General features: G+C 36.9%; 1 protein-coding gene and 1 long non-coding RNA gene across 3 annotated transcripts in view; one reads left to right on the top strand and one right to left on the bottom strand.

Annotated features, from left to right (window-relative positions):
- The window catches only part of LOC105515401 (chromosome unknown open reading frame, human C3orf67), a 317,628-nt gene that overhangs the window by 91,747 nt on the left and 209,521 nt on the right, over positions 1–16,360 (top strand). The gene's annotated exons all lie outside the window — the stretch shown is intronic.
- The window catches only part of LOC105515400, a 208,821-nt gene that overhangs the window by 60,168 nt on the left and 132,293 nt on the right, over positions 1–16,360 (bottom strand). Inside the window, exon 2 of the long non-coding RNA XR_001002322.1 lies at positions 5,164–5,374. This is a non-coding gene — a long non-coding RNA (uncharacterized LOC105515400). The remainder of the gene's footprint in view (positions 1–5,163; positions 5,375–16,360) is intronic.

Genomic DNA, 16,360 nt, shown 5'->3' on the forward strand with positions numbered 1-16,360 from the left:
AAATGAGCATAACCTTGCTTTTAAATGATGCAGTTTTTCTCTTTTAGACCATTGGCACCATAATAGACATTCTCCTTTTAAGTAAACATGGAATGGAGCATTTATCAATGCAGATTTTTTCTTTACATAAAGACTTTTCATTTTTTTCTTAGCTAAGATTATGCTGTATAGAAAAATAAAGAGTAAGTGCATTTTCTTCAGTGCTGCCTCAGTTTAGAATTCATGGATATATTTCTATAAATTCATTGTCTCTAGACATAGTCTTGTGATTTTGCTATATAATTTGGCCAACATTTATTCAGTTACTATTTATTGAACACCTACTGTGAGACAGGCATTTGCTAGACAGATTGTTGCTGCCCTCATATTCTGGAGGAGAAGACAGAAAAGCAAGCAAATAAAATACTTACAAATTTTGGTAAGTACTCCAAAAAAAACAGGCAAAGCACTTACCAAGGAGGTACCTACTTACATAAGGTGATAAGAATATTTAATTTAAGAATTGAAGGAGAATAAAGAACTAGTCATGTGAAGAGTAGAAAGCATAGTGTACCCGCTGGAAAAAAAAGCTTGTGCAAATCCTTGTGATAAGGACACACCAAGTGTGACGCTGGCGAGAGTGAGACTGGCACGTATGCTGATTAATCTCCCTGCCACCTACTGGATAAAGAAATTGTGTTTGCTGAACTCCTACTAACCTCAGTAGGGAAGGTACCAGGTTCAAGAGGCCGAAAAAGAGACCCAGAGCCAGCAAAGGAGATATTGGGTTTTATTCTGTGTTTCCATACAGAGGAGAGTGTCCAGTGGTGGTGGGGTGGACAGGAGAACTGCCTAGCATACAGAAACAGTCCAGTGGTGGTGGGCTGGACAAGATATCTGCCTTACTACAGTCCAGTGGTGGCAGGCTGGACAACATATTCACCTGGCCCAGTAGCAGTGGGCTTGGCAAGAGAACCATGACCACTTGCAAATGGCATGGAATTTATGTAGCATTTTCACTTACCACCCTCCCCCTAACAACTTCCACCTGGAAACCTTCATTTAACCCAGAATTCAAGACCCCAATCCCCTGTACAGCCCATGTTCCATGGGATGGGCCAGGGGCATTTAAATGTTTATCATAGATAAGGAATCAATCTTTAGGTTGACCATTCCAGGATTCCCTAGCTCTGAACACATATTCAGGTGCATCTGCCATACAGTGTCATTCTAAGGGTTTGCTTAAATTATACTATCAGGTGCGCTTATCCTACAATGTGGTATATATAACATATATACCGTGGAGTACTATGTACCCATAAAAGAGAACAAAACCATGTTCTTTACAAGCAACATGGATGCAGCTGGGGGCCATTATCCTCAGTGAATTAACACCAGAACAGAAAATCAAATACCACATATTCTCATTTAAAGTGGGAGTTAAACATTTAATACACACAGACACAAAGAGGGGAACAAAAGACACTGAGGACTACTAGTGGGGGGAAGGTGGGAGGAGGGCAAGGGTTGAAAAACTACCTGTTAGGTAGGTACTGTGCTCGCTACCTAGGTGACGAGATCATTTGTACACCAAACCTCTGACATGCAACTCACCCGTGTAACAAACTTTCACATGTACTCCCAAAACAAAAAGAAAAAGCCTCCCTTCCACCCCTCTAGATCTGTTCCCTGCCATTCTCTCACTTACTCTGTGTCCTTGGAGGTAGCCCGCTCCTGTCTTCGTACATCATACCATATGAATCACCCAGACTCCCTTGACCTCAGGCTTCTGATTTCCTCAAGCCTCCCAGACAATGAGAAGTACCAGCAGGAGATCAGAAGACAGGACAAGAGAGAAGCCACGGTATTCCTTCCTTCTTTTTCTGCTTTGGACTTCCTATTGATGACCCGTTCTATAAGGATCCAATTGCTCTGGCTCTGGTTCCTTACCTTGCCCCTTTAGACCTAGGAATGGTAAAGGCTGCCCATTGTTTTTATTTTGGGGGTTCCTAACCATCCCTCCTTTGTTTCCTCTACCCTGCCCACATCTGTGTAAGGAATTGTTTCATGATAGTCTCTTCATTTTAACTATGTGGGATGAATTCTGTTTCCTGACTGTAGAGAATGACACCTGGTGAGTGAGGCAGGATAATTTGTAGTCCTTTTTAGCTAGGAATTTAGATTCCATTCTCAGAGCAGTGTGAGGCCAATGAAATGTGGTGAGATAATCTGATCCCCATGTCAGATGGTCATCCTGGCTGCTCTTGAGGGTATTGACTAGAGGAATAAGAATGGAAGCAGGGAGACCAGCTGGAAGGCTATGAAGCCAGGAACTGTGTGGTGCCTGGGCAAGAGTGACAGTATAGGAGATAGAGAAATGAGTGGATTCAACATGTAACTGATAGACTTTTGGCACAGAAGTGTGAGTCAAGAACGGCTTAAGTGAATGATTTGAGCCATTGGGAGGTGGTGTTGGTAAGGAATTAAGGATTCTTTATCTTTGATGGGTTTCATTTGAAATATCTGTGAAATATCCTGGAAGAAATTCAGTTAAGCAGTTTGGAGTTCAAGGAATGAGTTAGGGCTGGATATCTAGATTGAGTTATGAACATATAAAAAACGTTTAAAAATTGGGTGAGAATGGACATGATCCCCAAGGAAAAGAATTTTTTTAAAAAATGAGAAGAGAGCCTGGGAGCTGCTAACATTTAATCGTCCCTAGAAACGATTTGAATGCATATTTTAATTCATCCCCAAATATTGTTTAAATAATATGTAAATCCAGTTTTAGAGAAAAGGAAAATGAAAATAAGGAATGCTTCAGAAATCAAATGTGAAAATGCTGTGTACTATATTATACTTCTCCCCATAAAATGAACTTGATATCTAATTGAACATACTTTTTAAGAGACTAATTTATAGACTGTTCCTTCTAGCAATACTGCCTTACTTATGCTTTGAACATTGGCACAAATATAGCTCACTCATGTAAACACTTTAGCTTTGTGCTGGAAACTTACAAATTGATTATAGAACTGAATGAGTTAATTTACCTCCTCATTGCATGCTCTTATTTTGAACCAACAGGATTATGCCCAGGTGGTGAGTTCTGCATATTGTCTAACTTAATTGGGAAATGTGTTTACATTGATAAGCTTCTAGCCTAATTCAAATTAGAAGGAAAGCTTTCTAATTTCACCTTTCATTTACTAGAATTTTATAAGATAAAAGAATGTTTAAAAATGGCACCAGTGTATTTTCACTAATGCAATCCATAATAACCAAAACAATCATTAAGTCCTGCAATAAGACATTTCTTGGTGTTTTTCTTTAGGTCCTCTACAAATGATCATCCTCTGACTCCAAGGACCTATAGATTTTATTATACGGCCTTCTAGCTTTTATATTATAGCATTGAACTGTCATCTGTAGCATGCATTAGAATGTTATTGACAAAATGTCCGCTCATATTGAACTAAGTACTCGATAAACCACTATAAGTAAATTGTTGTGCTCTAACCTCGAAGGATAGTCTATTGATTCCCCTCATGGGTATGAGCCTAGCAGAACGCCCCTATCTGCAATTCCTTTGTGCTACGTATGTTGTGTAATGTCTTTTTTGAGATCCCAGGTCATAAAGGAACTTTTTTACGTTATTTATTAAAACCAAATATTGTTTTTTGCATGTTTATTTTATTTCAAATAAATAGTTAACCACTAATCATTGCTTTTTTCTTATGCTGTAAGACTCTGCCATTTTAAAATTGCATACATAATTAAAGTAATCCACACCTATAATAAGAAAGTTTGGAGTCATTTTCCAAAGGTAATTGCTTTTAGCAGGTTTTTTTGTGAGTATTTCTAGAGCTTAATTGTGTGTGTGTGTGTGTGTGTGCATCTGTATGATATTACAGTCCTTTTTCCCACAAGTGGAATCATACCATTAACACTTTTTGGCAGTTGGTTTGGTAGTGACGGTGGGGCTTTCTCTGTTACCTATCTTGAGGCGATTTCCATACTACTAAATCTGTCTCACTCTTTTTAATAGCTGCTATATATACCATTGCATGGCTAGAGCATAACCTATTTATCTAGATCCTTATGGTGGACCTCTAAGTTTTCCCTCTGTTTTGCTATTAGTGTTACCTTGAATATCCGTGTGTGTATCTTTGTGTACCTGTGAAATGTCCTCTATTCAACTATGTGTGAGATTTTCGTGTAAAAATGAAAAAGAGAATGTATATACTGCCTAAGGAGTAAAAGTATTCTGCAATTATAGTGATACATTCTGGAGAGCAGAGGTGAGGAAGGATAGAAAGATCTCAAGAATGAATGTTGGAGATATTTTAAAACATTTGACATATTTTCTCCTTGTTGAATACTGTCAAATTTTTATTGGTGGGCAATTTATTTTAAACTTAAAAAAAAAGTTTTCAAGACTATAAATAATTGGTAATATCTTATCATCATAGTTTGTGTTGATAATTGAGAATCCTTAACTGATTTGTGATTTGTGAAAAACGTACTTTCAGTGCCAAATATCTTCTTTATTGTAAGCTTCGGAAAGTGATCGTTTGTGATAGCACTGTTGGGCTCAACAGAATAGTCAATTAACTGGAACAAGCAATGTCCTACATATATGTATTAACAAAAGGTTACAGTGCTTGATATCTCCTCAAATGAAAGGTAAATTTGTTGTCAATTTATGGCAAAATGTATGCTTGGGAGGTTAGGAGAGTGGGTGGTGTTACAGATTCATAATTTGAATTTTCCCTTTTATGCTAGAGATGGTTATTTTTTAAATAGGCAGCTTACACCCAAACAGTAACTTCTCTAAGGAAGGCAAATGTTACTTGAAAATAGATGATCTTAAAGAAAGAGAAAGAGAAAAATGCAATAAATTAGAACTGACAAAGCAATTAGAAGCATACACCGGAAAGAGTAATACCCTGCATTTATAAATCAGTTTCTAAGTATTTTTATGATCATTTTCTCAGTACAATGGAAGGACAGATTTTATTATTCCCAATTTATAGGGGAGGAAATTGAAACTCCAAGAGGTTGACTCCTGTTCTGATAACCTTTTTCTTTAAGACTAATGATGTGAAAATTACCGTATTGGTTTCTGAGGGCTGCCATAACAAGTAACCACAAACTGGATAGCTTAAAACAATGTATATTTACTGTTTCTGGAAGCTGAAAGTTCAAAATCAAGGTTTTGGCAGGATTGTTTCCTTCTGGAGGCACTGGGGGAGAATCTGTACCATCCCTCTTTCCTAGTCTCTGGCAATTGCCAGCAATCTTTGGGATTCCTTTGTTTGCAGGTGTATCACTCCAATCTCTGCTTTCATTGTTGCACAGCATCCTCTCCCTGTGTCTTTGTTTAAATATCCCTCTATTTATGAAGACACCAGTAATTGGATTTAAGCCCACTCTAATCCATTCTGACTTCATGTTAATCTGATTACATCTACAAATACCTTATTCACAAATAAGGTCACAATCACAGGTACCAGGAGTTAGAACTTGAACATATCTTTTTGAGGGACACAGTTCAACCCACAGTGACTAACATTTCAGGATCAAGAGTGTCACCAAGAAACTTGTGTGTTTCATAGTAATGGAATAAAAATAGTAGTTCTCATTTTATCTATACCTTTCTTCTAAAATTCCATTTACCCGAAGTCTCATCATCAATAAGTGACTGAACTAGTAATAGCTTTTTTTAATTCAGTTATAATTCACATATCATAAAATTTATCCTTTTAAAGTGGGTGATTCTTAGTCATTTTTAGTATAATTCACAGTTATGAAACAATCACCACTATGTAATTTTTGAATGTTTTAATCACCCTGAAAAGTACCCATACCCATTAGCAGGTACTCTCCACTCCCTGCTACCCTTAGCCCTTTTCCTGTCTCTCTAGATTTGACTCTTTCAAATACTTCATATAAGTGGAACCATACTATATGTGGTCTTTTGTGTCTGACTTCTTTCACTTATAATGTTTTCAAGGTTTATCCATATTGTAGAGTGGAATAGATAAGAATAAGAACTATTATTTCCATTCTATTACTATGAAACACACAACATGGATATCAGTGATTCTTTCCTTTTTAGGTCTGAAGAATAATACATTGTGTGGATATAACATATTTTATTAGTTAACTTATCAGTTCATGGACATTTGGGTTGTTTCCATTTTGGCTATTACTAATAATACTGCTATGAACAATTCATATACCAGTTTGTGTGTGGACATATGTTTTCAGTCCTCTTGGAGCTCACCTACAAGTGAAATTGCCGGGTCATATGGAACTTTACATATTGGAAACTGTTTCCAATGAGGCTGTATCATTTAATATTCCCATCAGCAATCATGAGGATTCTAATTTCTTCACATCCTCATCGAGACATATTATTATTAGTCTTTTTTTATTATACCCATCCCAGTGTGTGCGAAATGGTATCTCATGGTTTTGATTTACATTTTGCTGTTGATTAATAATGTTGAGCATCTTTCCATTTGCTTACTGGCCATTTGTATACCTTCTTGAAGAAATTTCTATTTAAATTATTTGCCCATACTAAGCAAAAAGAACAAAGCTGGAGGCATCACGTTACCTGACATCAAACTATACTACAGGGCTACAGTAACCAAAACAGCATGATACTGGTACAAAAACAAGCACATAGACCAATGGAGGAGAACAGAGAGCCTAGAAATAAAGCCACACATCTACAGCCATCTGATCTTCAAAAAAGCTGACAAAATCAAGGAATGGGGAAAAGACTTCCTATCCAATAAATGGTGCTGGAATAACTAGCTAGCCATTTGGAACAGATTGAAGCTGAACCCCTTCCTTACACCATATACAAAAGCCAACTCAAAATGGATTAAACACTTAAATATGAATCCCAAAACTAAAAACCCTGAAAGACAACCTAGGCAATATTATCCTGGATATAGGAATGGGCTAAGATTTCATGACAGAGATGCCAACAGCAATTGCAGCAGAAGCAAAAATTGACAAGTGGGATCTAATTAACCTTAAGAGCTTCTGCACAGTAAAAGAAACTATCAGCAGGGTGAACAGACAACCTACAGAATGGGAAAAAATATTTACAAACAATGCATCTGACAAAGGTCTAATATGCAGACTATATAAGGAACTTAAACAAATTTACAAGAGAAAAGCAACCCCATTAAAACATGGGCAAAGGACATGAAGAGATGCATCTCAAAGAAGACATACATGTAGCCAACAAACATATTTTAAAAAGCTCAATATCAACTGATTCTTAGAGAAATGCAGATAGAAACCACAATAAGATACCTTCTCACACCAATCAGAATGGCTATTATTAAAAAGTAAAAAATATAACATGCTGTCAAGGTTGTGGAGAAAAGGGCGCACTTATACACTGTTGATGGGAGTGTAAATTAGTTCAACCATTGTGGAAAGCAGTATGGTGATTCCTCAAAGAGCTAAAAGCAGAACTACCATTCGACCCAGCAATCCCATTTCTGTGTATATACCCAAAGGAATACAAATCATCCTACCATAAAGGCTCATGCACGTGAATGTTCATTGCAGCACTATTCGCAATAGCAAAGACACGAAATCAACCTAAATGCCCATCAATGACTGACTGGATGAAGGAAATGTGATACATATACCACATGGAATACTATGCAGCCATAAAAAAGAACAAGATCATGTCTTTTGCAGGAACATGGATGGAGCTGGTGGCTGTTGTCCTTAGCAGACTATCACAGGAACAGAAAACCAAATGCCGCATGTTCTCACTTATAAGTGGGAGCTAAATGATAAGAACTTATGAACACAAAGAAGGAAACAACCGACACTGGGGTCTCCTTGATGGTGGAGGGTGGGAGGAGCAGAAAGGATAACTATTGGATACTGGGCTTAACACCTGGGTGATGAAATAATCTGTACAACAAACCCCCGTGACATGAGTTTACCTGTGTAACAAACCTTCATGTGTACCCCTAAACCTAAAATAGAAGTTCAAAAATTAAAAATAAATTATTTGCCCATTTTTGATTTGATTAGTTATCTTTTTATTGTTGATTCATATGAGTTTTTAAATCTATTCTATGTACTATACCCTTATCAGATATATGATTTATAAAAATTTCCTCCCATTCTGTAGGTTGTCTTCTTACTTTCTTGGTAGCATCCTTTGAGGACAAAAGTTTTTAATTTTTATGAAGTCTAGTTTATTTTTTCTTTTATTGCTTGTGCTTTGGCCATGATGTCTAAGAAACTGTTACCTATTCCGATGGCATGAAGATTTTCACTTATTTTATTCTAAGAGATGTATAGTTTTAGCTCTTAAATTTAGGCCTTCAATCCATTTTGAGTTAATTTTTGTATATGATGTGAGATGGGGATCAAATTTTTTTTCTTTTGCATGTGAATATTCTGTTGTTGCAGTAGCATTGTAAAAAGACTATTCTTTCCCCCATTAAATTGTCCTGGTGCCCTTGTCAGAACTCAATTATCTGTAGTTTTATTTCTAAATGTAGTTTTATTTCTAAACTTTCTATTTTTTTCCACTGATTTATATGCTTGTCGTTATGCTGATAGCACACTATCATGTTTACTATAGCTTTGTGATAAGTTTTAAATCGGGAAATGGGAGTCCTCCAACTTTCTTCATGCTTTTCCAGATTGCTGTGAGTCCTTTGCATTTCCATATGAATTTTAGAATCAGCTTGTCAATTTCTTGAAGAAGTCAGCTCAGATTCTGATAGGGATGGATTAAATCTGTAGATCATTTGTGGAGTGGGGAGTATTGTCATTTTAACAATATAGGAATATTACCATTTTAAAAATATTGTCTCCCAGTCCATTAACATGGCATGTCTTTCTGTTTATTTTGTTTTCTAAAAAAAATATTTTTCAGCCAGGTGCGATGGCTCACACCTGTAATCCCAGCACTCTGGGAGGCTGAGGTGGGTGGATCACCTGAGGTCAGAAGTTTGAGACCAGGCTGGCCAACATACTTAAACCCTGTCTCTACTAAAAATACAAAAAATTAGCCAGGCATGGTGGTGGGCACCTGTGATCCCAGCTACTGGGGAGGCTGAGGCAGGAGAATCGCTTGAACCTGGGAGGCTGAGGTTGTAGTGAGCTGAGATCACACCACTACACTCCAGCCTGGGCTACAGAGTGAGACTCTGTCTAAAAAAAAATACATATATATATATATATATATAATATCATTTTATATATATATAAAATACATATATGTAATTCAATGATATTTTGTAATTTTCAGTGTATATGTTTTGCACTTCTTTTGTTAAATTTATTTCTCAGTATTTATTTCTTCCTATTTACTTCAGGCCAAGCCTGACGTAGGGACATGTTTCAGGAGGGAGTGGACTTACAGGGTCAAATAAGGACCCAGTGGTCTGGCCCCAGCCAAGACTTCCTCTCTGCTTCTGTTCTTAGAAAACAAGGGCCATTCTCTGGCTTTAAGGGTCACTTCTGGGACAACGGTCAAGGCAGGAATGGAGAAAGCTGTAAGGGATGCTCAGGGAGGAACCTGTCAAGCTTGTGTATGGCAGGACCACATGAGCACACTTAGGAAGAGACAGAGTAGGATGGGAGCCCGCCTTGCCAGCCCCAAGGCCCTGCACTTTACTGATACTCAGTCATTTTTCTTGAATACTTCCCAGATTGATGCAATCCTTTGGTTAATTTCCAGTGTTTTGAAAAGTTGATCCTGACCATTTTCGTCAGTGTTCTCATTGCTTTTATGGAGCAAAAATGTTCAGAGGTTTTTTTCTCCACCATTTTCACAGGCATATTATTCAGTAATAGCTAACACCAAGTGCTCCTTCATCTATGCCATGTAACTCTTTTTTTAGTGTTGTACATCAGCTTGTTACAGTATCTTATGTTCTATCAATCAAGTAAACTAATTCTACTTTATGTATAGGAGTCTATTTGAAATACATTTAGAAACATGCTTTTAATAATTGTGAAAGTTAGTATAATTCATTTAGCAATACAGATAACATTTGAGCATTTACTATATGGCAGGAATTAAATTATTTTAAAAAGTTTTAATTATTTTATCTATATGAAATAAATATTATTATTATTGTCCTCATTTGCAACTATGTGAAGCTCAGACAGGATAAGTAAATTATCCCAGATTAAATGCTAGGATGTGGCACATCTGAGATTGGAATCTAACACCCTTGCCTCCAGAACCTAAACTTTAGCCTGAACTTTGAACAATTAAAAAAAGAAAAAAAAAAGATTTATTGAGGTGTAACACTGTTTAAGTGCCATAATAACAAGGAGATTTTATGCTTCCACTTATCCCCAAATGCTCATGTTTTTCAGTCTTTTAAAATCAGAGAAGTAGACAAATCATTTTATTATTTTAGATTATTTCACCTGTGGAAAGAAATATAATGGAAAAAACATAAACTTTTAGAGTGGTAAAATCTAGGTTTGAAACCCATTTCCACCATTTACTGGGTTTATGACATTCAGCAACTTAACACCTCTGAGCCTTGGTGTCTTTATTTATAAAATAGCAGCTCATCTCATAATGCCAACCTCACTGGATGGTTGTTGCAGGGCCCTGGACAGGAAGAACCACTGTGACCCTTTTAGAAGAAATGGTAGAGATATGAACACAAATTTTACAGATAAAAAGCATATAAAACACAAATAAATGCAAACCTTGGTAAGCAAAGAAATGAAAATGAAAATGAATTAAATTCCAACAATGTGAGTATATGAGTGGTAGGTTGGGCAGAACCTTTTTAGAAAACAGTTCAGTAGTGGTTTCAGGTGTCCACTATTATGTTAGATTGTCTATACCATTTGGACAGGCAAGTCTACTTCCAGCAACCTGTCTTAAGAAAATAGAAATACCTCCAAAAATTAGTATACAATGATGTCATCACCAAAATCTAATAGGAGCTATGTTAATTATGGTTCATTTTAGGTTAGAAATATTTTGTCACGAATGCATGATACAAAAATGTGTGTGCAATTTGATATATACACAAAACCAAAAATATGTAAAGAGTTCAAATTATTATTAGTAAGTGTTAGGTGTTAACTTAAAAATCACAGTATTTATAAATGAAGAAAAGAAAACTTTATTTCTTAAGAAGGGGATTACAAGCCACAGTCAGGAGCACCGCCTCCAGCTTAAAACCCAAAGCAAGCACTTCGAGGAAGAAAGGGATAAGATAGGAATTTAAGTGGACCAGGTTAGCCAAATATACATATCCAACAAGATATATGGGGAGCTATGAATATTCACGAAAGGGTTGTGTACATGAGTGATAAGGAAACATACATGTTACATGCCCACCTTGGGGTGGAGACTCAACATTCAAATGTATTACAATTAGGCCCTGTACCTAAAAAGGTCTTTTTAGGACACAAAGGCATTTGAGTGACCAGCCTCTTTAAACTGGCCAGAACCAGTCCATAGTGGGTAGTCTTCTTAACAGGAGAAGGTTATTGAAATCAGTCTCTTGTCCGATTGAAGCTATAGTTATGACGTGGAATAAGGAACTCAGAAAGTGTCTAGTGGTTGGCAAGCTGCAGCTGCTTCAGTATTGCTTATCTCAAGGCCGGTGCTTGTTTAGCTGCTAGAGAAAAAGAAAAACTTGTGGCAGCTAGAACAGAGTACATTCTTTAAGTGTAATAGTGCATAACTTAACCCTTGCCTGGTGTGGCCTTAGGTCCTGTCTATAATTTGGTATCTTATTGCCACAAAGAGTCTGTTCTGTCAGTCTTAAAACTTCTATTTTAACATAAATGCTGGTCAGTTGTGTGTAAACTGCAAAAGGGAGGGGTTATAGTGAGGAGTGTCTGACCTCCTGTCCTGTCATGGCTGTAAACTCAGTTTGGGGTCCCCTTGGCCAAGAGGTAATCTGTTCAATCAGTTGTGGGGCTTAGGATTTTATTTTTAGTTTACGTAGGATTTGGATGATTTTGTAGGTATTTAATCTTTCTTTCCTCTTTTCCATGTTTTCCAGGTTTTCCAAAATGAGCATACATTACTTTTTATGAATAATGAAAGTATCTTAAAAATTCTGGAAGGGGGATTAAAAAAACAGTGGTTCTTATTTTGAGGCTTCTCTGTTACCATCTAGTGGGTCTTTAAGGGAATATATAAAAATCATTTTTAGTTTATTGTCTTTCCCAAGGGTACTAGGGCCATATTCATCCTTGGTTTCAGGATAATTAACAATAACATGTTATACTTGATCATGCTGTGATCACAAGTATTCTTGTGATTTGAGCAAAAGACTGGAAAATAAGACGGAGGTTAAAATGAGAGGTGGCAGGAATTACAAAATGGTAGAGTAAGGAACTCAGCAAATTCTCTTCCAAAAAGCAATAGTAAAACTGGACAAAATAGTCAATAATAACCATTTCAGGACTATGGACATCAACTCTTAAAACAAATTAAGAAGCATTTATTCACACACACACACACACACACACACACACACTACTGAACCTTGGGAAGAAGTATGGAAGCCTGGGGCAACTTTGTCTGGGGCTGGTGCAGTCCCTCCTTTTTTCCCCAGCTCTGTCAGTGCAGTCAATGAAAATCAGCAGCTCCATTGCCAGAGCCAGCTGACTTGATTTGGAGCACAGTGGAAATACCCCATGTCTCTTCGTGTGTTGAAACCTGAGCAATTTTGGTGGTATATGAATAGAAAAGGCCAACATCACAGCTGGCCTGAGTTTGAGATCCTGGTTGGGGCAAGCAATAGACTGGCACGTTAGCCACTCCAGGGAAGAAGTCAGCCATAGTGAGCTTTGATAAGTACCTGCATATCCCTGGGGGTCTGGAAGGCTACATGCTCACATTCTGGAGAGACTGAAAAGAGCCTTTGCTATCAACACATTTCTGGTTAAATGACAGGCCTTATACAGTTGCAGAGGAGACACAAGAGGGCCTAGCAGAAAGTAAAAGCTGGGCCAGGCACGTTCACTGCCTGAGCTTTGAATTGTCCCATAACCAATGCACAGATCCATCAGCAAGGGTGGAAACTTTATTAGTACAGCCTCTGACTAGTTGTTGGTGACCACCAAGCAATGCTAACACCGCAGTGACCCCTAGGAAGCCAGGCTTAAAAGTAAAGTAATAACAGAAATACTAGCAGAGAATTTGTGGTCACAAATCTCAGAATACACGGAATTTTCAATACACACGGAATTTTCTCTGGGAGAAATCTTAATACTAGGCCATGAAACAAGTGTCAATAAATGATTGAAATTATACCAAGTGTGTTCTCTGACCATAATGGAATTAAATTAGAAATAAACATCAGATAAAAAAATTGAGGAAATGCTCACATACTTATAAATTAAGTAGTATGTGTCTTAATAGCCGATGAGTCAAAGGATAAATTATAAGGAAAATATTTTAAAGATCAGAACTGAATGAAAATGAAAATGCAGCATACCAAAATGTATGAAATGTAGCCAAAGTAGTGGTTAAAGGGAAACTTGAACCTGTAAATTCGTATGTTAAGAAAGAAGAAAAATTCCCAGATCGATAACCTAAATTTCTACCCTAAGAAACTAGAAAGAGAACAGCAAACTAAATGCAAAGAAAGCAGAAGGAAAATACTGGGGTAGAAATCACAGATCAGAAAAGAGTAAAAACAGAAGAACAGTAAATCAATGAAACCAAAGTTGGTTCTTTGAAAAGATGGACAAAACTTACAAGTCTTTTGTTAAACTGTCCAAGAAAATAAGAGACAAGATACAAATGACCAAAATCAGTAAAACAGGCGAACATTGCTTGTAACCCTTTAGAAATTAAAAGGAAAAGAGAATACTCTGAACAACTTTATGCCAACTCCATAGACAATTTGGTTGACATGGAAAAATTCCCTGAAAGGCAGAAACTATCACAACTGAATCAAGAAAAAAATAGAAAATTTCAATAGACATATAACAAGTAAAGAAATTGAGTTAATAATTTAAAAAATCTTCCCACCAAGAAAAATTCTAGCCCAGGTTGCTTCACTGTTGAAATATATCAAATGTCAAATATTTCAGAAAATAGAAAAGGACAGGCACAGTTTTTGTTTTTGTTTTTTTGAGACAGAGTCTCGCTCTTGTCACCCAGGCTGGAGCGCAGTGGCGTGATCTCGGCTCACTGCAACCTCTGCCTTTTGGGTTCAAGCAATTCTCCTGCCTCAGCCTCCCAAGTAGCTGGGATTATAGGCGCCCGCCACCACATAGGCTAATTTTTGTACTTTTAGTAGAGACAGGGTTTCGCCATGTTGGCCAGGCTGGTCTTAAACTCCTGACTTCAGGTAATCCGCCTGCCTCGGCCTCCCGAAGTGCTGGGATAAGGCACAGTTTTATTCATTTTATGAGACTGCTATTATCCTGATACCAAAGACAATGAAAACATCACAAGAAAACTGCAGACTAATATTCATCATGAATACAGATATAAAAGCCTTCAACAAAAATATTGGAAAACAAAATCTAGAAACATATAAAAATGATTATATACCATGGCCAAGTGGAATTTATCCCAGGAAAGAAAGGCTGGGTCTATATTCAAAAATTAATTAATGTAATATGCCCTGTTAATAGAATGAAGAACAAGAAACACATAATCACCACAATAGGGACAGATAAAGCATATAACAAAATCTAACATCCATTTCTGATTAAAACTTTCCACAAACTAGGATAAGAAGGAAAACTATGAAAAACATATAGCTTATCATACTAAATGGTGAAAGACTGAATGCTGACTCTCTAAGATTAGGAACAAAACAAGAATGACTTCACTCATTATTTATATTTACCATTGTATTCTAGTATAATGCAATAAGACAAGAAAAATAAGTAACATAAGTCATCTTTATTGCAAAGGAAAAAGAAAAGCTGTCTTTAATCATAAACATATGTCCATAGGAAATCCAATGTAATGCATTTTTTTAAACCACTAAAAGGAATGAACAAGTTCAGCAAAGTTGCAGAATATAAAAGTCAATATATGCAGAAATAATTGCATTTCTACTACCAAAGAGCAATTGAAAAATGAAATTAAGAAAATAATTCCAATCCCAGTAACAATAACATCATTAAAATAATAAAATACTTAGGAATAATTTTTTTTTTTTTTTGAGACAGAATCTTACTCTATCACGCAGGCTAGAGTGCAATGATGTGATCTTGGCTCACTGCAACCTCCATCTCGTGAGTTCAAGCGATTCTCCTGCCTCAGCCACCTGAGTAGCTGGGATTATAGGCATGCGCCACCTTGCCCAACTAATTTTGTATTTTTAGTAGAGATGGGGTTTCTCCATGTTGGTCGGGCTAGTGCTGAACTCCCGACCTCAGGTGATCCACCCACCTCGGCCTCCCAAAGTGCTGGGATTACAGGCGTGAGCCACTGCGTCTGGCCTAGCAATAAATTTAACAAAGGTAGTGCAAGATTTGTATGCTGAAAATTACGAAACACTGCTGAGAGAAATTAAACATCTAAATAATGCAGAGACATTAATTATTTGTAAGATTCAATATTATTAAGATGACAATCCTCTGCAAATTCGTTAGACTTTTTTGATAGGAAAAATCCCAATGAGCACTTGTTGTTTTTGTCAAAATTGATGAGCTGATTCTAAAATTTATATGGAATTCAAAGGTAAAACAATTTTATAAAAGAACAACAAGGTGGCAAAATTACAATTAGTGATTCCAGAATTTACTGTAAAGCTACAATAATCAAGTTAGTATGTTACTGGCATGAAGAGCACATGTAGATCAATGCAACAGCATGAGAGTCGAGAAACAAATCCTTACATTTATGGCCAGTTGATTTTTGACAAAAGTGCTAAAGCAATTTAATGGGTAGAAGAATAGGTTTTTTTCGACAAATAGTGCTGAGACCTTTGAAGAGTCACATATGTAAAACTTAATTTAGAACCTTACCTCACACTATAAACAAAAATAAACTCAAATGGATTTTGGACTCAAATATAAGACTTCAGTCAGGCGCGGTGGCTCACACCTGTAATCCCAGCACTTTGGGAGGCTGAGGCAGGTGGATGACCTGAGGTCAGAAGTTCGAGACCAGCCTGACCAACATGGTGAAACCCCGTCCCTACTAAATTACAAAATTAGCCAGGCGTGGTGGCACATGCCTGTAGTCCCAGCTACTTGGGAAGCTGAGACAGGAGAATTACTTAAACTCAGGAGGCAGAGGTTGCAGTGAGCGGAGATGGTGCCATTGCACTCCAGCCTGGGCAACGAGAGTGAAAATTCATTTCAAAAAAGGGAAAAAAATAAATGTAAGAGTTAAAATTATAAAACTTGTAGAAGG

The sequence above is a fragment of the Colobus angolensis genome, unplaced genomic scaffold (assembly GCF_000951035.1).
Source record: "Colobus angolensis palliatus isolate OR3802 unplaced genomic scaffold, Cang.pa_1.0 Scaffold26, whole genome shotgun sequence".
NCBI classification, from domain to species: domain Eukaryota; kingdom Metazoa; phylum Chordata; class Mammalia; order Primates; family Cercopithecidae; genus Colobus; species Colobus angolensis.